Raw genomic sequence first — 25,392 nt, forward strand, 5'->3', positions numbered from 1 at the left:
TTATTGTATGCACAAATTTTCACTTGTCCTATATGACAAGATTAGCGTTGCTATTTAAGCCAAGATCGCAAGTTCTGCCTATTCGGCACGACATATATATATATATATATATTTATATATGTATATATATATATATATATATATATATATATATATATATATATATATATATATATATATATATATATATATTTATATATATATCGTGATTTGAAGTCAAGAATTCTATTTCTCCTCCCCCTCCTCTTTTTTTTTTTTTTTTTTTTTTTTTTTCAAACTCTTACACATCGTTGTCATTGGTTTCCATAACAACTAAGCAGACCTCCTATTTTTTCGCATTCAAAGTGATTCAGATGTAAGTTATTTAGTTTATAAGCGCTATTGCTATTTTCTTTTCCTAGGTTTAGAACTTTGCATTTGTCTATATTTAACTGTATCTGCCACTTCTCTTTCCACTGCATCACTTTAGGCTTTCCTGTAGCGCACTAGTGTCTTCGCCAGAATTAATTCCACTACCTATTTTGGTGTTATCAACAAACTTGCTTATATCGATGTTTATTCCATCATCTATGTTGTTCAGGAATATTGTGAACAACAAAGGGCAGAACATTGACCCCTGTGGAACACCGCTTGTAACGCGTCTCCACTCTGATTTCTCCCCATATATGCAAACTCTCTGTTGCCTGTCAACCACGCCTCTATCCAGGAAAAAAATTCTCCTAATCCGTGTGCCTCGACTTTCCTCAACAATACCCGGTGTGGAACTCTATCAAAATCCTAAGTGAAGTCCTTTTACACAATATCATATTATCTGAAAAGTACCTGGAAGGTGTTCCAGAGGTCAGCCTCTTCCCGCGGCCCGGTCCATGACCAGGCCTCGCGGTAGATCAGGGCGTGGAAATAAATGGTATAAAATACCGACACAATGGCAATATAAACACAAATGCAGTATAATGTGATCCTTTATTGACTACGTTTCGCCCACACAGTGGGCTTTTTCAAGTCACAAACAGAACTACCTGGGGTGGAAGGAAAGCGAGTATTTATAGTCCGGCTGAGGTCAGGTGAAGAATGCTGCATCTGATGATGTACCGAGTTGGGTTGTAGAGTCTAAAAACTTGGGTAGCTTGGAAAGGAGACTGGACAAGTTTGTGAGCAGACCTTCTACAGTGTTCTTATGTGGGATAGCGATGAAGAAGTTTCTTGGCAAGTGGTTCAGCTATGTTATAGAAGCCACTATTCTGGTTGAAGTTGTCGGATATAGAAATAAGTGATGATTCCAGGATTCTTCGGTATTGGGTGTTGTCTTCTGTGGCGATAAGTCTTGAGTTTCTGTAGTTTATCAAGTGGTTGTGTGAATTACGGTGTTGTACGCATGCATTCCTTGTGTCGTCAGACCTGCTTGCGTATTGGTGTTCTGAAATACGTGTTTGGAGGTCCCTTGATGTTTCGCCCACGTATAACTTGTTGCAGTCATTACAAGGGATTATGTATACCCCTGCAGAGGATGGAGGCTTGTCCTGCCTACTACTGGTGATGTCCTTGATGGTCGTGGTTGTGGAGGTAGATACTTGGAATGATGTTTTGGCAAAGATGTTGGAAACATGTTTGGCAATGGAGTTGGTGGGAAGGACTATGTATCTCTTCTCGGCAGTGTCTTCTCTGGGTGTGTTGAAGATGTTTAGTGCTCGCCGTCTGCAGTCTCTGATGAAGTGACGAGGATAGTGGAGTTTGGAAAATACCTGTTCAATTATAGTGCATTCTTCCTCAAGGAACTCGTTGCTGCAGATTCTGAGTGCACGCAGGAAGAAGCCTATAATTACACCACGTTTGGTTTTGGTGTCGTGGTGAGAGTAGAAGTGGAGAAGATCGTTTTGGTTGGTGGGTTTTCGATAGACTTTAAAACGAAGTTCGTGGTCAGCTTTGCAGAGTAGAACATCAAGGAAAGGAAGAGTGTTGTCGACCTCTTCTTCAAGTGTGAACTGGATTGAAGGCTCGACCTGGTTGAGCTTGTCTTGGAGAGCTTGAACGTTGAAGCGTTTAGGAGTTATGAGGAGAATGTCGTCAACATAACGGAGCCAGGTGACAGACGAAGGAATAATGGTGGAGAAACGTTCGGCTTCTAGATGTTCCATGTTCTAGATGTTCTGTTTGTGACTTGAAAAAGCCCACTGTGTGGGCGAAACGTAGTCAATAAAGGATCACATTATACTGCATTTGTGTTTATATTGCCAGATCAGGGCGTGATTAACCAGGATGTTACTGCCGGACACACGCAGTCCAACGTACGATCCACAGTCCGGCTGGTCAGTTACAGACTCTAGGTTCCTCTCCAGCTCCCTTTTGAAGATTGGGGTCTATTGGTATTCCGCTTTATGTATGCTGGGAGCTAGTTGAACGGTCCTAATCCTCAGACACTTATGTTAACTCTTAGTATACTCATGGAATTCCTGCTTTTCATTGGGGAATGTTGCACATCCTGCCGAGTCTTTTGCCTTCTTAGGGAGTGATTTCCGTGTCCAGATTTGGAACTAGTCACTATAGAATTTTCCAGGTGTAAATTATGATTTATCTCCTGCCTATGCTCCAAGGAGTACAGGTCAAGGGATTTCAACCGTTCCCAGTGACTGAGGTGCTTTATTGCACTTAACCGTACAGTGAAAGTCTTTGTATACTGTACAGCAGTACTCCAGGCAAGAGAGAAACAAGTGACTTAAAGTGAATCATCATTGGTGCATCCATAGTTTTGAAGATTCTCGTTATCCATCCTATAATTTCCTAGCAGATGTGATAGAGACATTGTTGTGATATTTGAAAGTCAGACATACCTCCTTGATCTTATGTTCTTATGTGTCACTGGGTACGGGAGTTATTTCTTGGGTAGCTTAAGGTAGAGGTCGTTTTGATAAGGACCTGCCTTGCATGGGCCAGTAGGTCTTCTGCAGTGTTCCTCCATTCTTATGTTCTTATCTTCCTCATCAAATGCCTTAGGGATAAGAGTTGGTAATTTATTAAAGCAGGAGCTTCCCTTTGTAAAACCGTACTGAGATTCATTAATCAGTTTGGTTTTCAATTATTCTGCATCGGTGAGGAATAATTTATAAACCTGTATGTGGCATTCACAAGATTGTTCTCTATCTTTCAGCTAAATTTGGTCTCTTATAGCAATATTTATACTTCCTGGGCATACAATTATTTCGTTTATCTTATTTCTTACTCTCTTACTATTAATGCAATAGATCTACTGTTTTTGTTGACCAATTCCATTATATGTTTATATAATAAATAAATTAATATTTTATTATTATTATTATTATTATTATTATTATTATTATTATTATTATTATTATTATTATTATTATTATAATTGTTATTATTCATAAAAAAAACTGAAGACTTTGATGAGGCTATCGGGGCTGTATTTCGGGGGTCACTATCGGGGCTGTATTTCGGGGGTCACTATCGGGGCTGTATTTCGGGGGTCACTCTCGGAGCTGTATTTCGGGGGTCACTATCGGGGCTGTATTTCTGGGGTCACTATCGGGGCTGCATTTCGCGGGTCACTATCGGGGCTGTATTTCGGGGGTCACTCTCGGAGCTGTATTTCGGGGGTCACTATCGGGGCTGTCTTTCGGGGGTCACTCTCGGTGCTGTATTTCGGGGGTCACTATCGGGGCTGTATTTCGGGGGTCACTCTCGGAGCTGTATTTCGGGGGTCACTATCGGGGCTGTATTTCTGGGGTCACTATCGGGGCTGCATTTCGCGGGTCACTATCGGGGCTGTATTTCGGGGGTCACTCTCGGAGCTGTATTTCGGGGGTCACTATCGGGGCTGTATTTCTGGGGTCACTATCGGGGCTGCATTTCGCGGGTCACTATCGGGGCTGTATTTCGGGGGTCACTCTCGGCGCTGTATTTCGGGGGTCACTATCGGGGCTGTATTTCGGGGGTCACTCTCGGAGCTGTATGTCGGGGGTCACTCTCGGCGCTGTATTTCGGAGGTCACTATCGGGGCTGTATTTCGGGGGTCACTCTCGGAGCTGTATTTCGGGGGTCACTATCGGGGCTGTATTTCTGGGGTCACTATCGGGGCTGCATTTCGCGGGTCACTATCGGGGCTGTATTTCGGGGGTCACTCTCGGAGCTGTATTTCGGGGGTCACTCTCGGGGCTGTATTTCGGGGGTCACTCTCGGAGCTGTATTTCGGGGGTCACTATCGGGGCTGTATTTCTGGGGTCACTATCGGGGCTGCATTTCGCGGGTCACTATCGGGGCTGTATTTCGGGGGTCACTCTCGGAGCTGTATTTCGGGGGTCACTATCGGGGCTGTATTTCGGGGGTCACTCTCGGAGCTGTATTTCGGGGGTCACTATCGGGGCTGTATTTCGGGGGTCACTCTCGGAGCTGTATTTCGGGGGTCACTATCGGGGCTGTATTTCTGGGGTCACTATCGGGGCTGCATTTCGCGGGTCACTATCGGGGCTGTATTTCGGGGGTCACTCTCGGAGCTGTATTTCGGGGGTCACTATCGGGGCTGTATTTCGGGGGTCACTCTCGGAGCTGTATTTCGGGGGTCACTATCGGGGCTGTATTTCTGGGGTCACTATCGGGGCTGCATTTCGCGGGTCACTATCGGGGCTGTATTTCGGGGGTCACTCTCGGAGCTGTATTTCGGGGGTCACTATCGGGGCTGTATTTCGGGGGTCACTCTCGGAGCTGTATTTCGGGGGTCACTATCGGGGCTGTATTTCGGGGGTCACTCTCGGAGCTGTATTTCGGGGGTCACTCTCGGAGCTGTATTTCGGGGGTCACTCTCGGAGCTGTATTTCGGGGGTCACTATCGGAGCTGTATTTCGGGGGTCACTATCGGGGCTGTATTTCGGGGGTCACTCTCGGAGCTGTATTTCGGGGGTCACTATCGGGGCTGTATTTCGGGGGTCACTCTCGGTGCTGTATTTCGGGGGTCACTATCGGGGCTGTATTTCGGGGGTCACTCTCGGAGCTGTATTTCGGGGGTCACTATCGGGGCTGTATTTCTGGGGTCACTATCGGGGCTGCATTTCGCGGGTCACTATCGGGGCTGTATTTCGGGGGTCACTATCGGGGCTGTATTTCGGGGGTCACTCTCGGAGCTGTATTTCGGGGTCACTATCGGGTCTGCATTTCGGGGGTCACTATCGGGTCTACATTTCGGGGGTCTCTATCGGGTCTGCATTTCGGGATTCAATATCGGGTCTGCATTTCGGGGTTCAATATCGGGTCTGCATTTCGGGGTTCAATATCGGGTCTGCATTTCAGGGGTCACTATCGGGTCTGTATTTCGGGAGTCACTATCGGGTCTGCATTTCGGGGGTCACTTTTGTGGTGGCTTAAGCTGTATAAACTAATTTCATTTTGATAATTGAACCCTCTTCATGATTTCAAATGACTTCATCTAATCAACTGCTCTTAATTTAGAGAGTATTGATAAAGCCACTGGATGGCGTAACGTCTACAATAAAGACATCCAGATATTGCACCTGTGTCTTTTTCCTCATCTTGTCGGTATTGTATACCATTCATCCACAGTGTAGAGGTCTTGATGCATAAAATGAAGGTTTGGATTAGTACTGGCATCAAAAGTAATCATGTAGGTTAGCCGGTACTTCCGGCCCGGGTCTTCTCCAGATGGCGACCCGGCAACCAAAAGTGATCGTTTTGAATTAGTTTCAAATAATCGAAGCTAGGTGTACACCTCTCGGAAAAAGTTGTCCTGGTAAGAAAGCGCAAGGTATCGTGGACATCTGGATGACTGATTTTTCTGCTTAAGTTTCGTCGGGACATTTAGCTTATTCTCGAGAATTATATTGCGGGCGATGGAACTCAGAGATGTCCCGATCTAGTGATCAATACTGAGAATAATTGTTGAGTCTTCTGGGAGAATGTGACTTTGAGCTACGTAAGTAAGAGTTGAATTTCCCTCTAATATGACTTCCAGCTAAAACCAATTGGAGGAGATGAGGAAAACACTCTGGAACTGCTTCCAAATAATACCGATTGTATTCTTCAAATCTCCTGCCTATATTTCCTCAACTTCTGGACGGTCATTGCTACACACTAAAGCCGGGTAATTCGCTGCTCCTTGTCTTAAGAAACCTATATCCAAGCTTATAATTTCTGTACATATTTCTTGGACAGGTACTCCGACAACCAATGTTACTCGCATCATGAATCTGATTCATTCTTCCTATGCAGTTGTTCACTTTAACCAAGCAGACTGATACATCTTACCAGTCCCGTCGTGATCTGAAATTATCACATTGATTGCCAGGTTTCTACTCTTGATTAACTTAAGACAAAAATTGCTCAAGTCTACAGAAGTTACACGAGGTAAATACAGCATGAGAACATTAACAATACAAGGCACCTGGAAGCGACACAGGTACAGACTGTCCTGCTACTGTATATCACACACGTTATGGCTTCCTCTCACCTTAATTAGCGGAAACCCGTGATATTTATAACTGTTATTATGCAGGTGAATAGAGTAAGTATTTAATTACAGTTTACAGGAAACATTAATTAGAACACACTGAATTACACCTTGAAAACATAATTAGTATTCATCATATGGCAGAAGCGGTAATAACACCCAACAGGGAGGTTTTACTGAGTAAAATCTCCAGTTACATTTCTTCTCAGTATCAACGTGACGAGTTAGCCTCGTGAATCACTTAAGAGAATCACTTGAGAGGAAACGCGTGCTTCCCAAGCAACGTACGAGGTACTTAAGTGGTACATGAACTTCAAATTAGATATTAACTTCTACTCTGCGATCGTAACGTAACTAAAATAATGAACTGTGTTTCAGAATTACATCCAAGAGATCAGGTCTGCTGCTGTTGTGAACTTAGTTAAGAGGTATATCCAGCCAGGCTACAATCACTTTACTCTTTCTTAATATTTTAGTAAATTTAAACAATAACTTTGCAAAATAATATTTTCTTGCATAATAATTATATATATATATATATATATATATATATATATATATATATATATATATATATATATATATATATATATATATATATATATATATTTACTAATAGAAATATTTTATTACATAATATGGTACAGAAGATTTAAGAGATACATTATTGATATAAAGGTGGCATATAAGGTACATGTTGTTACGTGTGTATCACCGATTATAAGGCGAAAATCTCATCCAGCTCCTCAGAGCTGGGGCGTGTGCCCAAAACACAGCAGGCATTACCCCTTTGAACAGCCGCACTGAGCCGCTGGAACAGGAAACTAGCTGCCCTGGGATCCCTAGTTACCCTGATGAGTCTTTTTCCCAGCTCCTTAAGGAACTTAGATGCACTCTTTCCCCATGAGCCAAGGGTCTCTGAGCCTATGGGAACAAACATATAATGATGGGCAAGTTCTCCATATTTTCTAGACTTTTGGGACTCCCTGAAGCTGGCAGCTGCCCCTCCTTCCTCCCTGGTGTATTGGAGATAGGTATCAGCCAAGGTAGAGGCACATGTATAGTCCCACACCACCTGCTTCCCATCTGTCCAGGCTTGAAGGGTGATACCATCTGGACGCTTCTGGCTGCCATCAGATCTGCATAGTTGGGGTGGCTCCCTTACTGCTGGGCATCCAGCTGTTGTGAGGCTCCTCTTGATAATGTTATTAACCTCCTCATGTCTTGCAATCTTTCCCTCGGATTTACGGCACACAAGACCATGGTACCCGAATCGGTCTGCTGCTTCACTGCCACAAATACACCTGTGTTCGGCGAGAATAGGGGCGGCAAGTCGAAGGGCAACACCGATGCGGATGGTCTGTGGGTCGAGACGTGTGCCAAGGCTGGAGTTGGGAACAGCCAACAGAAAGTCCCCAGCATGAGGGGATCTCACTGCCAGGAGGCGGGCTCTATCCTTCCCTGACACACTCTGAAGCATTGTTGAGGCAATATTTTCCACTATTGGACCATCCCAGTGCGATTGTTTGTAGTTGTTGGGGGGAGCAGGTCTGGTTCCAGAGCCCGTTAGATTTTCCCAGATCATTGCTCCGTCAATGAATTTTTGGTCCTGGACTCCAATCTTATCCCTAAGATGTTCAGGAAGAATCGCTGCTACAAGCTCTCTGGATGCAATATACGAGGACAGAAAAGCAGGTAACGCAATCTGTGATGACTTGCGGACACCAATGCCTCCTAGTCTGACTGGAAGTGTAGCTTGGTTCCACTGCCTGTCTTCTAGAGTAAGGTTAAGTACTTTCGTAAAAATCTGCCTCAGAATACTGTCATATTCGTGCAGTATAGGGTTATCATATGAAGGTGCACATCTTAGGAAATATGTCAACCTGGGCAGACTCAAGCACTTTGTGAGAAGGTACAAGGCATCATATTGGTGTCCGCAAGTCATCACAGATTGCGTTACCTGCTTTTCTGTCCTCGTGTATTGCATCCAGAGAGCTTGTAGCAGCGATTCTCCCTGAACATCTTAGGGATAAGATTGGAGTCCAGGACCAAAAATTCATTGACGGAGCCATGATCTGGGATAATCTAACGGGCTCTGGAGCCAGACCTTCTCCCACCAACAACTACAAACAATCGCACTGGGATGGTCCAATAGTGGAAAATATAGCCTCAACAATGCTTCAGAGTGTGTCAGGGAAGGATAGAGCCCGCCTCCTGGCAGTGAGAGCCCCTCATGCAGGGGACTTTCTGTTGGCTGTTCCCAACTCCAGCCTTGGCACATGCCTCGACCCACAGACCATCCGCATCGGTGTTGCCCTTCGACTTGCCGCCCCTATTCTCGCCGAACACAGGTGTATTTGTGGCAGTGAAGCAGCAGACCGATTCGGGTACCATGGTCTTGTGTGCCGTAAATCCAAGGGAAAGATTGCAAGACAAGAGGAGCCTCACAACAGACGGATGCCCAGCACTAAGGGAGCCACCCCTGCTAAGCAGGTCTGATGGCAGCCAGAAGCGGAGGGGATTCGAACTCCGGACCTCAGTGTGTGAGCTGAGTGCGCTGGCGATCGAGCTACGGGACTAACTAGCATACTACATGATAAACAGTAACCTCTGCCTTGTCCTACTGAAGAGTTACCGTGATAATCTTACCTAGGTACAACTCCTTGATATCTGATTCCCTTAGTGTAGAGACAAGTGATCGTCCAGCATACTAGAGTTATGAACCAACGAAAGTCTAACACATTTGTGAGTAAATCAGTTATGACCTAACGCAATTGTTTGAACCAGTGATCATCTAACACACTTAAGTCTGGACCACTGGTCGCCAAACCATTAGTGTACCAGTGATCGTATCACTCCACTGGTGTATCAATCAATCATAACCTAACCCACTTGTGTATGGACCTTTGATGACCTAACCCATTTGTATTTCAACCAGTGTTGAACCAGTGTTGGTCTGACCAGCTTGCGTATGGATGAGTCATGACCTGAACCAGTTGTGTATGAACGAGTGATCGCTTGACCCACTTCTGTATGGTCGAGCATTGACCTAACTCAGTCTTCTAACCCAGGTGCGTCTAGACATGTGATCATCTGACTCACTTGTGTACAGACGCTACATGACCTAACCTATTTGTGCACGAATCAATGTTAGAGGAAGATTCAGATTCTTATTGGCGTGAACAGGTGACCTTTAGTAAACTGCATAAAAAAATGAGATTGGTTTTCGTAAAACAGCACGAGGAAGCTTCTTCTGAAACTTTCTAACATAATTAAACAAGTGAGAGCTGCTGGTTTCTGTGCTGCTCTGGTCAGTTTCAGACTCTCAGTGTTGGTCCGTTAAGCTTAATCGCAGATTCGCGTTCCTCTTCGGTTTCATAGGACTTATTTTCATTAAAATTTAAAACTGTTCTTTCAATGCCTCTGCTGATTAGTTTCAAACGTACAGTTTTAAGAGTGTCATGGTTAATGGCGTCCTCAGACTGATCTACGATGTAGATTTTAAATTTCTTATTGTAATATATCATTGCAACATTGGTTGGGGGATTTTTTTTTTGGGGGGGGATAATTCCGCATTTTATCAATAATTTTCAGTGTTGACCCGTCTTAGAGGAAATTTTAAGGTTCTAGTGAGCTTTCTAAGCTTCACACTAAGAAACAGAGCTAGAGCTGAGCAACTGTACAGATCTTTATACCTACTCTAACAACACTGCGCTAGCCAAGGATTCGAACCCATGTTGTACTGGCCTGCCTCATGGTAAGTGAGAACCACATGACGCATAAAACCACAGGACCACCCAACCCTACAAGAATGACGAAGCCAGCAATGCTAGCTGTTGGGCCGCCATCCGAGGGCATTACAGAGGTGTGGGAGCTCGGATGCCCTCGGATGGCGGCCCAACAGCTAGCATTGCAAGTTGCGTCATTCTTGTAGGGTTGGGTGGTCCTGTGGTTTAAAGCGTCATGTGGTTCTCGTTTACCATGAGGCAGGCCAGTACAACATGGGTTCGAATCCTTGGCTAACGCAGTGCTGTTATTGATCAATACCACTCGTTCGTGGTTACAATAATATATATATATATATATATATATATATATATATATATATATATATATATATATATATATATATATATATATATATATATATATATATATTTCTATGGCATTCATTTTGGCTCTTTAGAAGAAAATTTTTCATCTATAGATTATATCAAAATTAAAAATCTAGGCCTAAATAAAAATATATTTGTAACAGTATTATGCTCTAATATGTACCCAAGCATATCTGAATAACGTGCACTAGTTTAGCTAAGCTTAGTTAATTAGTTTCAGGAGTATGATTAAATCTCTCCAGAAAACCAGTTTCGAGGATCACTGGATCCCAGAGTTCTGATAGCTAAGAAGGTTACATTGGTAACGAAGTGTTTTCAGGCTTGGTTTAGAAAGACACGTAAGTTATTTTCAAGGTTTATACCACTTTCAGGCTTATATCTGGTTGTAATCATTATGAGTTATTTAGGCCGTATTTAGGCTTTATATATTAGCAACATATGGTTAAGTGGTTATTTGCAATAGGCAAAGTCAGGGTATTTTACTGGATTGTCTGGTAATATGCCACCGTGAATAAAAGCTTTTACGTGTCTTGAAGATTTGTGACGATGTCTCAGAATTCATTATTCTAATCGCATTCCAGAGCATACTGACGCAGGTTCAGACAATGGTTCATCTGGCAAAGTTAAAATTTGCTTAAAGCTGCAAAAGCTGGTGATGCAACCTCTGCAAGTCACTTGTAGTCCAGCCGGAGCCGAGTAGTAGTGACACCTTTGTTGGATGAACCATTGACCTGTGGACTGAGACCTTTATACTGAAAGGATGAAATGTAGCAGTTGAAGACATTGTCACATTAAGGTCAAGCCCATACGGTCTGCGATGGATTTATGATGTGGACAAATGTAGCAGTTGTAGACGTGGTCACATTTGGGTAGACTTACTAAAAGTAGCAGTAATGGGTCATGTTCATTATGAGGGCAATAGGTTTAGCAATGGAACTGCAGAAGCTATTTTCTATGTCGGTATTTGATGATCTTGCTTTCTCAGACAAACATTGTTAGATTAAAGGTATAATACCGATAAGGTGAAGACGAGTAACACCTGGGTACGGATCACTAAAAATACTCAGGTGTTTCATATGTGACTTAATCATCAACCTGTAAGTATTGTAACAATGATCTATCAATAAGTCTTGTTAATTTTACGCTAAGTCTCATGTGACTTAACTGCATTAGAAACTTGTGTTATTATTGCAGTTATGTGCCGGAGGCTGCGAGTATGGGATGCGTCGGCCACTTCTCTCAGATAACACTGCTGCAGAAAAGCATCAATTTCTTAGTTTCTTAATTATATCACTAACTAGTGGATGAACTAGTGATCATTTACTTCAAGAAAAATAAGAATGTGGAAGGATTTGGAAATATATTAACAGAAAAATTAGGGGTAGATACAGTTACGAAGGGTCAGATATTTGCTGACGGCTCAGCATCTCGGCTTAGCATCTCACCTCAGCATCTAAGTCTTATATGCTTAATTAGCATCGTCGTGTAAATATTACAGGTGTTGTTGCACAAGTCTTAAGACATATTTGCAGATGTTATAAAACAAAAAATATATTGTCTAAACAAGGCAGGTTTTGTTACATAAACATTGCAGGTGATGTTGCGCAAGCACTGCAGGTGTTCATGTGTAAACATTGCAAGTGTTGTTTTACAAACATTGCAAATGTTTTCGAGAACTGCATGTATTGTGCTCACATTGCAGGTCTTGCATTAACATTGAAAGTGTTGTTGTTCATATATTGAAGGTGTTGCTGGAAAAATATTGCTAACATTTTGAAAAATTACAGGTGTTTTGCAAACATTATAGATGTTATGCAATCATTGACTGTGTTTTGCAAATATTGCAGGTGTTGAGCAACCCTGCAATTGTTAATGTGCAAACATTGCAGGTGTTTTGTGCAAGTATTACTGATGTTATAAATATTGTAGGAGTTTTTGTTCAAACATTGCAGGTGTTTTTGTACAAAAATAACAGGTGTTGTTGTGGGAACATTGCAAGTGTTGTTCCGTAAACATTGCAGGTGTTGTTGGACAGATATTTCTGATGTTGTAGTGTAAATAGTGCAGATGTTTAGTACAAACAAGTGTTTTTGTGCAGTTTTGCAGGATTTGTGCAAACATTGCAGGTGTTATGCAGACATTACAGGTGTTTTTGTGCAGGCATTGAAGGTATTGTTGAACAAGGTAGGTTTAATTCAAACATTAAAGAAGTGTGCTGATATTGCAGGTGTGGTGCCAACGTTACAGGTGTGGTGCCAACGTTACAGGTGTGGTGCCAACGTTACAGGTGTGGTGCCAACGTTACAGGTGTGGTGCCAACGTTACAGGTGTGGTGCCAATGTTACAGGTGTGGTGCCAACGTTACAGGTGTGGTGCCAACGTTACAGGTGTGGTGCCAATGTTACAGGTGTGGTACCAATGTTACAGGTGTGGTGTCAAAGTTGCAGGTGAGGCGTCAACATCGAGGCGTGTGCCAAGTGGGCAAGTGTGGTGCCAACATTGTAGGTGTGGTGCCAGCATTGCAGGTGTGGTGCCAACATTAGAAGTGTGGTGCCAACATTGCAGGTTTGATGCCAAAATAGCAGGTGTGGTGCCCATTTTACAGGTGTGGTCCACACATTGTGGGTGTGGTGCCAACATTGCAGCTGTGGTGCCAACATTGCAGGTTTGATGCCAAAATTGCAGATGTGGTGCTAACATTGCAGGTGTGGTGCCTATATTACAGCTGAGGTGCCAACATTGCAGGTGTGGTACTAACATTGCAGGTATGGTGCCAACATTGCAGGTGTGGTGCCTACATTGCAGGTGTGGTGCCAGTTTTGCAGGTGTGGCACAAACATTACAGGTGTTGTGCCAACATTGCAGGTGTGGTGCCAACATTGCATGTGTGGTGCCAGCATTACAAGTGTGATGCCAACATTGCAGGTTTGATGCCAAAATTGCAGATGTGGTGATAACATTGCAGGTGTGGTGCTTACATTGCAGGTACGGTGTTCATATTACAGGTGTGGTGCCAACATTGTGGGTGTGGTGCCAACATTGCAAGTGTGGTGCCTACATTGCTGGTGTGGTGCCAATATTGCAGGTGTGGTACCAACATTGTAGGTGTAGTGGCAACATTGCAGGTGTGGTACCAAAATTGTAGGTGTAGTGCCAACATTGCAGTTGTGGTGACTACATTGTATGTGTGGTGCCACCATTGTTGGTGTAGTGCCAACATTGCAAGTGTGGTGTCAACATTGCAGGTGTGGAGCCAACATTATAGGTGTAGTGCCATCATTGCAGGTGTGGTGCCAACATTGTAGGTGTGGTGCTAACATTACAGGCGTGGTGCCAACATTGTAGGTGTGGTGCTAACCTTGCAGGTGTAGTGCCTACATTGTAGGTGTGGTGCCAACATTGCTGGTATAGTGCCAACATTGTAGGTGTGGTGTCAACAATGCAGGAGTAGTGCCTACATTGTAGGTGTGATGCCAACATTGTAGGTGTGGTGCCAATATTGTAGTTGTGGTGCCAACATTGGAGGTGTAGTGCCTCCATTGTATGCGTGGTGCCAACATTGGAGGTGTGCTGCCAACATTGGAGGTGTAGTGCCTACATTAGAGGTGTAGTGCCTACATTGGAGGTGTAGTGCCTACATTGTAGGTGTGGTGCCAACATTGAAGGTGTGGTGCCAACATTGCAGTTGTGGTGCCTACATTGTATGTGTGGTGTCAACATTGCAGTTGTAGTGCCTACATTGTATGTGTGGTGCCACCATTGTTGGTGTAGTGCCAACATTGCAAGTGTGGTGTCAACATTGCATGTGTGGTGCCAACATTATAGGTGTAGTGCCATCATTGTAGGTGTGGTGCCAACATTGTAGGTGTGGTGCTAACATTACAGGCGTGGTGCCAACACTGCAGGTGCGGTTCCAACATTGTAGGTGTGGTACTAACATTGCAGGTGTGGTGCCAACATTGTTGGTGTAGTGGCAACATTGCGGGTGTATAACCTAAATTGCAGGTGTAGTGCCTGCATTGTAGGTGTGGTGCCAACATTGTAGGTGTGGTGCCAACATTGTAGGTGTGGTGCCAACATTGCAGGTGTAGTGCCTACATTGTAGGTGTGGTGCCAACATTGCTGGTATAGTGCCAACATTGTAGGTGTGGTATCAATGCAGGAGTAGTGCCTACATTTTAGGTGTGATGCCAACATTGTAGGTGTGGTGCCAATTTTATAGGTGTGGTGCCAACATTGGAGGTGTAGTGCCTACATTGTATATGTGGTGCCAACATTGGAGGTGTGGTGCCAACATTGGAGTTGTAGTGCCTACCTTGGAGGTGTGGTGCCAACATTGGAGGTGTGGTGCCAACATTGCAGTTGTGGTGCCTTCATTGTATGTGTGGTGTCAACATTGCAGTTGTGGTGCCTACATTGTATGTGTGGTGCCACCATTGTTGGTGTAGTGCCAACATTGCAAGTGTGGTGTCAACATTGCAGGTGTGGTGCCAACATTATAGGTGTAGTGCCATCATTGTAGATCTGGTGACAACATTGTATGTGTGGTGCTAACATTACAGGCGTGGTGCCAACATTGTAGGTGTGGTGCTAACCTTGCAGGTGTAGTGCCTACATTGTAGGTGTGGTGTCAACAATGCAGGAGTAGTGCCTACATTGTAGGTGTGATGCCAACATTGTAGGAGTGCTGCCAATATTGTAGGTGTGGTGCCAACATTGGAGGTGTAGTGCCTACATTGTATGTGTGGTGCCAACATTGGAGGTGTGGTGCCAACATTGGAAGTGTAGTGTCTACATTGGAGGTGTAGTGCCTACATTGGAGGTGTAGTGCCTACATTGTAGGTGTGGTGCCAACATTGAAGGTGTGGTGCCAACATTGCAGTTGTGGTGCCTACATTGTATGTGTGGTGTCAACATTGCAGTTGTAGTGCCTACATTGTATGTGTGGTGCCACCATTGTTGGTGTAGTGCCAACATTGCAAGTGTGGTGTCAACATTGCAGGTGTGGTGCCAACATTATAGGTGTAGTGCCATCATTGTAGGTGTGGTGCCAACATTGTAGGTGTGGTGCTAACATTACAGGCGTGGTGCCAACACTGCAGGTGCGGTTCCAACATTGTAGGTGTGGTACTAACATTGCAGGTGTGGTGCCAACATTGTTGGTGTAGTGGCAACATTGCGGGTGTAGAACCTAAATTGCAGGTGTAGTGCCTGCATTGTAGGTGTGGTGCCAACATTGTAGGTGTGGTGCCAACATTGTAGGTGTGGTGCCAACATTGCAAGTGTGGTGTCAACATTGCAGGTGTGGTGCCAACATTATAGGTGTAGTGCCATCATTGTAGATGTGGTGCCAACATTGTAGGTGTGGTGCTAACATTACAGGCGTGGTGCCAACACTGCAGGTGCGGTTCCAACATTGTAGGTGTGGTACTAACATTGCATGTGTGGTGCCTACACTGTATGTGTGGTGCCACCATTGTTGGTGTAGTGCCAACATTGCAAGTGTGGTGTCAACATTGCAGGTGTGGTGCCAACATTATAGGTGTAGTGCCATCATTGTAGATGTGGTGCCAACATTGTAGGTGTGGTGCTAACATTACAGGCGTGGTGCCAACACTGCAGGTGCGGTTCCAACATTGTAGGTGTGGTACTAACATTGCAGGTGTGGTGCCAACATTGTTGGTGTAGTGGTAACATTGCGGGTGTAGTACCTACATTGCAGGTGTAGTGCCTGCATTGTAGGTGTGGTGCCAACATTGTAGGTGTGGTGCCAACATTGTAGGTGTGGTGTCAACATTGCAGGTGTAGTGCCTACATTGTAGGTGTGGTGTCAACAATGCAGGTGTAGTGCCTACATTGTAGGTGTGGTGCCAACATTGTAGGTGTGGTGCCAATATTGTAGGTGTGGTGCCAACAATGGAGGTGAAGTGCCTACATTGTATGTGTGGTGCCAACATTGTAGGTGTGGTGCCAACATTGGAGGTGTAGTGCCTACATTGTAGGTGTGGTGCCAACATTAGAGGTGTGGTGCCAACATTGTTTGTGTAGTGGCAACATTGCGGGTGTAGTACCTACATTGCAGGTGTAGTGCCTGCATTGTAGGTGTGGTGCCAACATTGTAGGTGTGGTGCCAACATTGTAGGTGTGGTACTAACATTACAGGTGTGTTACTAACATTGCAGGTGTGGTGCTAACATTGTTGGTGTAGTGGCAACATTGCGGGTGTAGTACCTACATTGCAGGTGTAGTGCCTGCATTGTAGGTGTGGTGCCAACATTGTAGGTGCGGAGCCAACATTGTAGGTGTGGTACTGACATTGCAGGTGTGGTGTCAACATTGTTGGTGTAGTGGCAACATTGCGGGTGTAGTACCTACATTGCAGGTGTAGTGCCTGCATTGTAGGTGTGGTGCCAACATTGTAGGTGTGGTGCCAACATTGCAGGTGTAGTGCCTACATTGTAGGTGTGGTGCCAATATTGTAGGTGTGGTGCCAACATTGCAGGTGTAGTACCAACATTGTAGGTGTGGTGCAAACATTGCAGGTGTAGTGCCAATATTGCAGGTGAAGTGCCAACATTGTAGGTGTAGTGCCAACATTGTAGGTGTTGTGCCAACATTGTAGGTGTAGTGCCAACATTGTAGGTGTAGTGCCAACATTGTAGGTGTAGTGCCAACATTGTAGGTGTAGTGCCAACATTGTAGGTGTTGTGCCAACATTGTAGGTGTAGTGCCAACATTGTAGGTGTAGTGCCAACATTGTAGGTGTAGTGCCAACATTGTAGGTGTAGTGCCAACATTGTAGGTGTAGTGCCAACATTGTAGGTGTTGTGCCAACATTGTAGGTGTAGTGCCAACATTGTAGGTGTAGTGGCAACATTGTAGGTGTAGTGCCAACATTGTAGGTGTAGTGCCAACATTGTAGGTGTAGTGCCAACATTGTAGGTGTAGTGCCAACATTGTAGGTGTAGTGCCAACATTGTAGGTGTAGTGCCAACATTGTAGGTGTAGTGCCAACATTGTAGGTGTAGTGCCAACATTGTAGGTATAGTGCCAACATTGTAGGTGTAGTGCCAACATAACTGGAGCTGTACAAAGCTTAGACAGATAAAGCACACATATTTCTTCTTACCTACATTATAACAGCAGTTTTGTTTTCAGGTGTGTCTTCATATTTTTGGTTTATGGAAAATATAAACTTCAATTCAGAATGAATGGTGTGAGTCTGGCCTTGGTGTGAGTCTGGCCCTGGTGTGAGTCTGGCCTTGGTGAGAGTCTGGCCTTGGCGAGAGTCTGGCCCTGGCGTGAGTCTGGCCTTGGCGAGAGAGTGGCCCTGTTATGAGTCTGACCCTGGTGTGAGTCTGGCCTTGGCGAGAGTCTAGCCCAGGTGTGAGTCTGGTCTTGGTGTGAGTCTAGCCTTGGTGTGAGTCTGGCCTTGGCGAGAGTCTGGTCTTGGCGAGAGTCTGGCCTTGGGGAGAGTCTGGCCTTGGCGAGAGTCTGGCCTTGGGGAGAGTCTGGCCTTGGCGAGAGTCTGGCCTTGGTGTGAACGTGGTCCTGGTATGAGTCTGGCCTTGGGGTGAGTCTGGACTTGGTGTGAGTCTGGCCTTGGTGTGAGTCTGGCCTTGGTGTGAGTCTGGCCTTGGTGTGAGTCTGGCCTTGGTGTGAGTCTGGCCTTGGTGTGAGTCTGGCCTTGGTGTGAGTCTGGCCTTGGTGTGAGTCTGGCCTTGGTGTGAGTCTGGCCTTGATGTTAGTGTAGCCTTGGTGTGAGTCTGGCTTTGGTGCGAGTCTCGTCCTTATGTGAGTCTAGCCCTGGTGAGAGTCTGGCCTTTGTGTGAGTCTGTCCTTTGTGTGAGTCTGTCCTTTGTGTGAGTCTGGCCCTGTTGTGAGTCTAGAGGTAGTCAAAACCTCGTGTAAATCTAAACGTTTGAGTCTATGGCTTTTGTAAGTGTGGCCAGAGTGTAAGAGTAATTCATGTCTGAATCTATGCCTGGCCTGAGTTAAGCCTAGTGTCAGTCTAAGCATCATGTGAGCCTAGGCCTCTTGTGTGTGTAACTGACTTGAATCAAGGCTTCATTGGAGTCTTGGTGTTAGTTCAGACCAGGTCTGAGTCTACAGTAGTGCATATTAATAACTGGGGCAATGATGAGATAAGACATTCGGATTATTTTGGATTATTTGGATTATTTGAAAAATACTCGGCAGTGATAAGATAGATAATTGATTTAATAAGATAAGTGACTACTATTTTTTTATGTAAGCATTGCTACACGCTTTGGTATAGATTCTACCAATGCTGAATATATTTCGGTAAGTTCTTCGTCGTGGTACTAGACTCTAATAACAACAGTAATTAGATTCTCCACTGGTGAACAGTCAAGCTACATGATTCAGCGTTTGGTTATTGCACATAGATTCTCAGTTGGGTTAAGGCCAGGAGAGTTGCCAGGTCAATTTAGAACTCTTAACTCTCACTCTCCGAAGAATGTCAGAAGTGTGGCATCGACAAAGATCCTGCTGGAAAATGCCTTCTCCATCAGGAAAGTCTCTATTCACAGTGGGAAGCAAATGAGTTGCCAGGATTTCCTTGTATATGTCACTGTTCATCATTCCCTCGACTAACAAGCAGTCCAGGGTCTTTAGCAGTAATACCACCCCAAAACATCTTCTTAGGTAAGTGTTTGTCGCTTGTTGAATGTGTCCATTCCGGAGAGGTTCGCGTTTCCTCCGTCTCACTACCACTGATCTGTACCCATGTACTACAAAATGCGCCTCATTTGAAAATATAGCTTTTCTCAATTCAGCTATCGTCTATCCTTTATGAATGAGTGCCCACCGCAGCAGTTTTTTCTTCACTGCAGCAGTCAATAATTGTTTCTTTACCGGCTTTCTGGCAGCTCTGCCAACTTCAAGAGGTCTTCGTCAAGCAGTTGAGGAATCAACATTTACGCCAGCTGAAGCCAAATTTCTGCAGATCTTTGCTGGTTTTCTCGGGAACCTTCCTAGGACTGACATCTGTGGAATTCCGTTCGTCATAGGCGCCCACTCTGTCACCTCGTCACATACGACGACTCGTTGTTTCCACCCTGTCAGGTTCTCTGATCCATTGCAGTGCCTTTCCTGTTACATGTGCCTGATCCTCCAGCTTTTGCACTAATCTTTTTCGTGAAACTGCGTCGAAAACTTTCTTGCAGTCGAAGAAAAATGCTATCCACCCACCCTTCTCTCTTGTCTTACTTCTGTCACCTTGTCGTAAAGCTCCAGTAGGTTTGTGACACAGGATTTCCCTTCCCTGAAACCGTGTAGGTTATCTTATATAATCTCGTTTCTTTCTAGGTGCTTCACCATTCTTCTCCTGATAATCTTCTCCATGACTTTGCATACTATACATGTCAATGACACTGGTCTGTAGTTCAATGCCGCACGTCTGTCTCCTTTCTTAGAAGTTGGGACTATATTTGCTGTTTTCCACACCTCAAGTAGTCGCCCTGTTTCGATGGATGTGTTGAAGATTGTTGCTAGTGATACACACAGTACCTCTGCGCTCTTTCTCTCTTTCTCTCTCTCTCTCTCTCTCTCTCTCTCTCTCTCTCTCTCTCTCTCTCTCTCTCTCTCTCTCTCTCTCGAAGGACCCACAGAGATGTCTGGTCCCATCGCCTTTGAGGTATCAAGTTCACTTAGCATCTTATTTACCTCCTCCTCGGTTATTTGTGTTATGTACAGCACTTGTTGGTGCACCCCAACATTTCGTCTTTCCAGAATCCTTTCTCTCTCTCCACTGAAAATACTTCCTTAAATCTCATGTTGTGCTCTTCACATACCTTTCGGTCGTTTCTCGTATACTTCCCTCCTTCCTTCCTCAGCCTTTTTACCTGGTCCTTGATGTGGCTGTACAACAGCTTCGGGTCAGACCTGACTTTCGATGCTATGTCGTTTTCGAATTGAAGCTGTGCCTCTCTCCTTAGATCTGGTATGCTTTTAAGTAAAGTGTGTGACTAGGTTTTTTGTGGGTCTAGGCTTATTGTGAATCTAGGCCTGATTAGAGTCTAGGCCTAGTGTGAATCTCCATAGGTCTAATTAGAGTCTAGGTCTCGTTAGTTAATCATGGAATTATTTAATTAGTTATAATGATAACACTAATTAGTATAATAAATATTGTAGAGAGATTACTGTTTATTTATTTATTATTATTATTATTATTATTATTATTATTATTATTATTATTATTATTATTATTATTATCATTATTATTATTTCATTATCACGAATAATTTTTATTAATGCATTGGCCGTTTCCAAACCGAGGCAAGATGACCCGAAAAAAAAGAAATACTTTCACCATCACTCATTCCATCACTGTCTTGCCAAAGTCCTGCTGACACTACAGTTCAAAAACTACAACATATTTCCACCCCTCCTTCAGAGCACAGGCGCCGTAATTCCCACCATACTTCCCACCGTACTTCCCACCGTACTTCCCACCGTACTTCCCACCGTACTTCCCACCGTACTTCCCACCGTACTTCCCACCGTACTTCCCACCTCCAACAGCACCTCAAGCCACAAAAACCATCTACCTCCTCCATGCATCCATTCCTAGGATGGCCACTACCCTACCTTCCTTCTCCTACAGATTTATACCCTTTCCAAGTCATTCTATTTCGTTCCTTCCTCTCTAAATGTCCGAAGCATCTGAAGAACTCCTCCTCAGCCCTCTGGATAATACTTTTGGAAATCCTGCCCCTCCATTTAATCTCCAAGCTACGGATTCTCTACATAATATTCCCACCACACATTGCCGTCAAGCACGACATCTCCACTGCCTCCAGCCTTCTCCTTGTTGCAACATACACCACCTATGCTTCACACCCATATAAGAGCGTTGGTACCACTATACTCTCATATATTACCCTCTTTGCTTCCATGGATAAAGTTGTCTCCACAGATTCCTCAGTACACCACTAAGCTTTTTTTCCCTTTTATCAGTTTTATGGTTTACCTCGTTATTCATAGACCCACCTGCTGACAAGACTACTCCCAAATATCTGAATACATATACTCCCTCCATACTCCCTACCTTCCTAGACTCGTCCACCAATCTCTGCCACTTCTCTTCATACTCTCCCCAAAGCACAGTGTCATCAGCAAAAAGCAACTGTAACAACTCTCTTTAATCACACAGCTCTTGCCAACACCGGACACTCCCTTCTCTTAAAGCCCCATTTACAGATATATTGAACAGCCATAGAGGCATCACGCATCCCTCTGTAGGGCAATAATAATAATAATAATAATAATATTATTTAACATTTTTATTATATTTCGTGCTATTAATATCAAATAACACATAAATGAATCCACCAGCCGGCGAATTTATTCATAATATCTCAGAATGCAGATGAACAAACTAAGACAATGACAATATTGCACAATGGCTATTTTCATTGCTTTTAAATAGTAATGGTGAGATATATGAAGCTAAGAATAGATAAAAGTAATATAAGAATTATTTTGCATGTGATGGGAGGGTTCTGTACCAACCACCCATTAACATCGCCCTTATCGTAATGCCTTTGGTCATTCATTGGTAAGAATCGCGCTGTGTAAGATTTATCAGGGTAAACAATTGAGGAGCCCCGGGGTCTTACCAGATTTGGCTCGACCCACCCAGACGATTTATGTAGCCCGCGTACCTCTGGCCGCATAGCCCCCCGGGGTCTCGCCTGAGCTAACTTGAGTCATACAGATTATTTATGAAACCAGCGTACCTCAGGGCGCATAAAACCATGGGTTTCATCAGAGCTAACCAAAGTCATACAAACTATTTATGAAACCTGCGAGCCTTAGGGCGCATAAATATCAGAGTGCACACAGGAGGGGCTGCCACCAGCATGGCTCGCTGGCAGTAATATATTGCAACTCTCACTCCTTGAAGAAATCATTGTCTGTATGTGTGTTTCAGAACTGCGCTACTTTAAATTACAGCATATGTAGGAAATATCAGCGAATATGCTAATATGACAGCTATAACGGGTTTTGTCGATAACACGATCAAAAATTATTAATTTTCCTGTTCGTTACTGTTGTTTCTCCTTGAAATAAATTCCATTAGCTCCAAAAGGTAGAAGAATCGAATCAGTTACGTAATACTCTAAGAGGGGATAAGGGAGGTTTTGTGTGCGAGGGGCTTGGACTTCCAGCAAGCGTGCGTGAGCATGTTAGATAGCGAATGGAGACAAATGGTTTTTAAGACTTGACGTGCTGTTGGAGTGTGAGCAAGGTAACTTTTATTAAAGTATTCAGGGAAACCGGCAGGCCGGACTTGAGTCCTGGAGATGGGAAGTACAGTGTCTGCACTCTGAAGGAGAGGTGTTAATGTTGTAGTTTTATAACTGAAGTGTAAAGCACCTCTCTGGCAAGACAGTGATGGAGTGAGTGGTAAAAGTTTTTCATTTTCGGGTCACCCTGCCTTGGTGGGAAACGGCCGATGAGTTAAAATATATAAAAATCAATATAATTATTACTATTATTATTATTATATCACGAAATGCAAAACGCTATAAGGGAGAAAGTGGCTAATGATTAGTATATCAGATCGACTTCGAGTCAAACCTTCTTGTGCCTCTGTACTGGATGTAGAACTTTCCGAAAATAGAGCAAAGAAAACCAGCCAAGAAAAGGAATCCAATATTCTCGTTGATAACTGGAACTATTAAGCAAAATGTGTTCGACTATCAACGATATTTGTGCAGAGAGGTGCCGGGCGACTCTCCTTGTGCTGGTTATGTGTCAGTCTTGTATGGTCAGTTTGCAATCGAGCAAGAACCGTTTCCTAAACGCGACAACAATGAAAAGATGTAGACAAAGAGTCCAACTGTGGTTTAATCAAGAAGAATTTGTTATGCATTAACTTGGACTAATGACCTGGCCATCGATCTCGGAAGGTCTTAGATAAAACGGGAAAATTGTCAGAAAATGAGGACTGGTCTGAGGAAAGTGCGGAGAAGTATACAAGATCGTTGACCTGAACACCAGAATGACCAAGTATATATATATATATATATATATATATATATATATATATATATATATATATATATATATATATATATATAGAGAGAGAGAGAGAGAGAGAGAGAGAGAAGGATAGAATTGGACTATTAAACATGGGTTTGGACTATTAAATAGGGGTTTGGACTATTAAATAGAGAAACAAGCAGAAAGGGGTAGATGAGGGAATGGTATTACAAATTAATTCTTCCTGTAATCATCGGCATCCCTGCCCGGTCTTCGACAGATCAGCAGCTTGAAGGCTTGCAACAAGCACTCTGACTTAGTCACCACAGTCTCGATCAAGAAAAGTGCGAAGAAACTTACCAAGTTACCGCTTGTGGACAATCACGGGTCAGTGAGCAGTTTCTCAGATAGCTGATGGGATGAGATCCAAAAATATTGAGCCTTCTATTCTTATTGTCATCAGTTTCCTGGGTGAACTTTCAGCGAGTTCTACACAGAAGACTGGAGAAGAAACTAACGAAATACAGTAATTGGTGAAGAAATCATCTGGTCGAGGGTAGCCTGACCCGAGAGGCAACAAAGATGGTTAAAAGCAACTGGAAGCTTATTTATGTTCTCTGTGTCACTATTACAGACTTCTTGCTCTCCCTCCCATGTCTACTTTATCACAGCTACCACACGGTTGTTAGTTGTGCCGCCTGAGTAGCTAGTTATTTGTGCACCCGCAGTTCATCCTGTGAGCGGTGAGCAAAAATCAGTATTAGAGAGGCTACGATGAGTCTGTCAGACCTCCACTGAGTATTGTTACATCACTAGAAAGATATTTTAGTCATTTATTATATTAGTATTGTTTCATATAGTTAATATACGCAATACAGTATGGAATACAATCTAATAAAATATATTACCATTAAAACAGAAAGCTCATAATTGGGTTGCAATCATCTTTATAAAAACCGCTCATTCATCTAGAGTGGATGGTGGAAAATATGGGTACAACCTCAAGATTCCAGATATATCATCAATTTTGTAGTGTTTTTCTACCACTAACGTAGAACCCAGTTATGGCGTCTATTGGTGTTTTAGTGGCCTTCCTAACTTGGTCTTTAACGGTGGAAGAAAAGTCGACCACACTCATCGTACAACTTAGTAGGGCACTCGCCATGGTATTGGCTACGTTACCATACGTGAGGATACTGTACCTTTTAGTGTTGCTGTCTAGAGTTGTCATGTTCATGATATGTTGTGCCCTCCTCCTGTAGCCAAGTTATATAAACTCGAATGGGAACTGGAGATAAATGAATCCACGATGGACATAAGGGTTCTCCACCTTAATAAAGGCCGGGCTGGAAATAATATAGGATCTGAAGAGCTTATTAGCATATTGGCAAAACTGCAGACAGTATATTAAGGAAAAGGACACTACAGCAACTCGTGAGACAATTATTAAGGCCATCGTTTCGATGTCCAGATGGTTTATGTTACCAGATCGTTAAAAGTCTTACACAACAATCCAAGATGAAAGGAGAATTGTCTGTCCCCACTACAAGAATAAACCTAATATGCAGCTCTATTGGATTGATCTAGGAGGTTAATTTCCGAATGTTATACCTCATAGGCCAGATGATCTTTATATTATATATGGACAGACACTATTGTAGAGGTTAATACATTTATAAAAAGGCAACGTTTCGCTATAGTGGTTTCTTCAATTCTAATGCAAAATATGTTAATGTAAAAATCTAAGATTCTCCCACTTTTTATATCGTCGCATTTCCCAGGTATTAATGTATA

This window comes from Cherax quadricarinatus, chromosome 41 (genome assembly GCF_038502225.1).
Source record: "Cherax quadricarinatus isolate ZL_2023a chromosome 41, ASM3850222v1, whole genome shotgun sequence".
Classification (NCBI taxonomy): Eukaryota; Metazoa; Arthropoda; class Malacostraca; order Decapoda; family Parastacidae; genus Cherax; species Cherax quadricarinatus.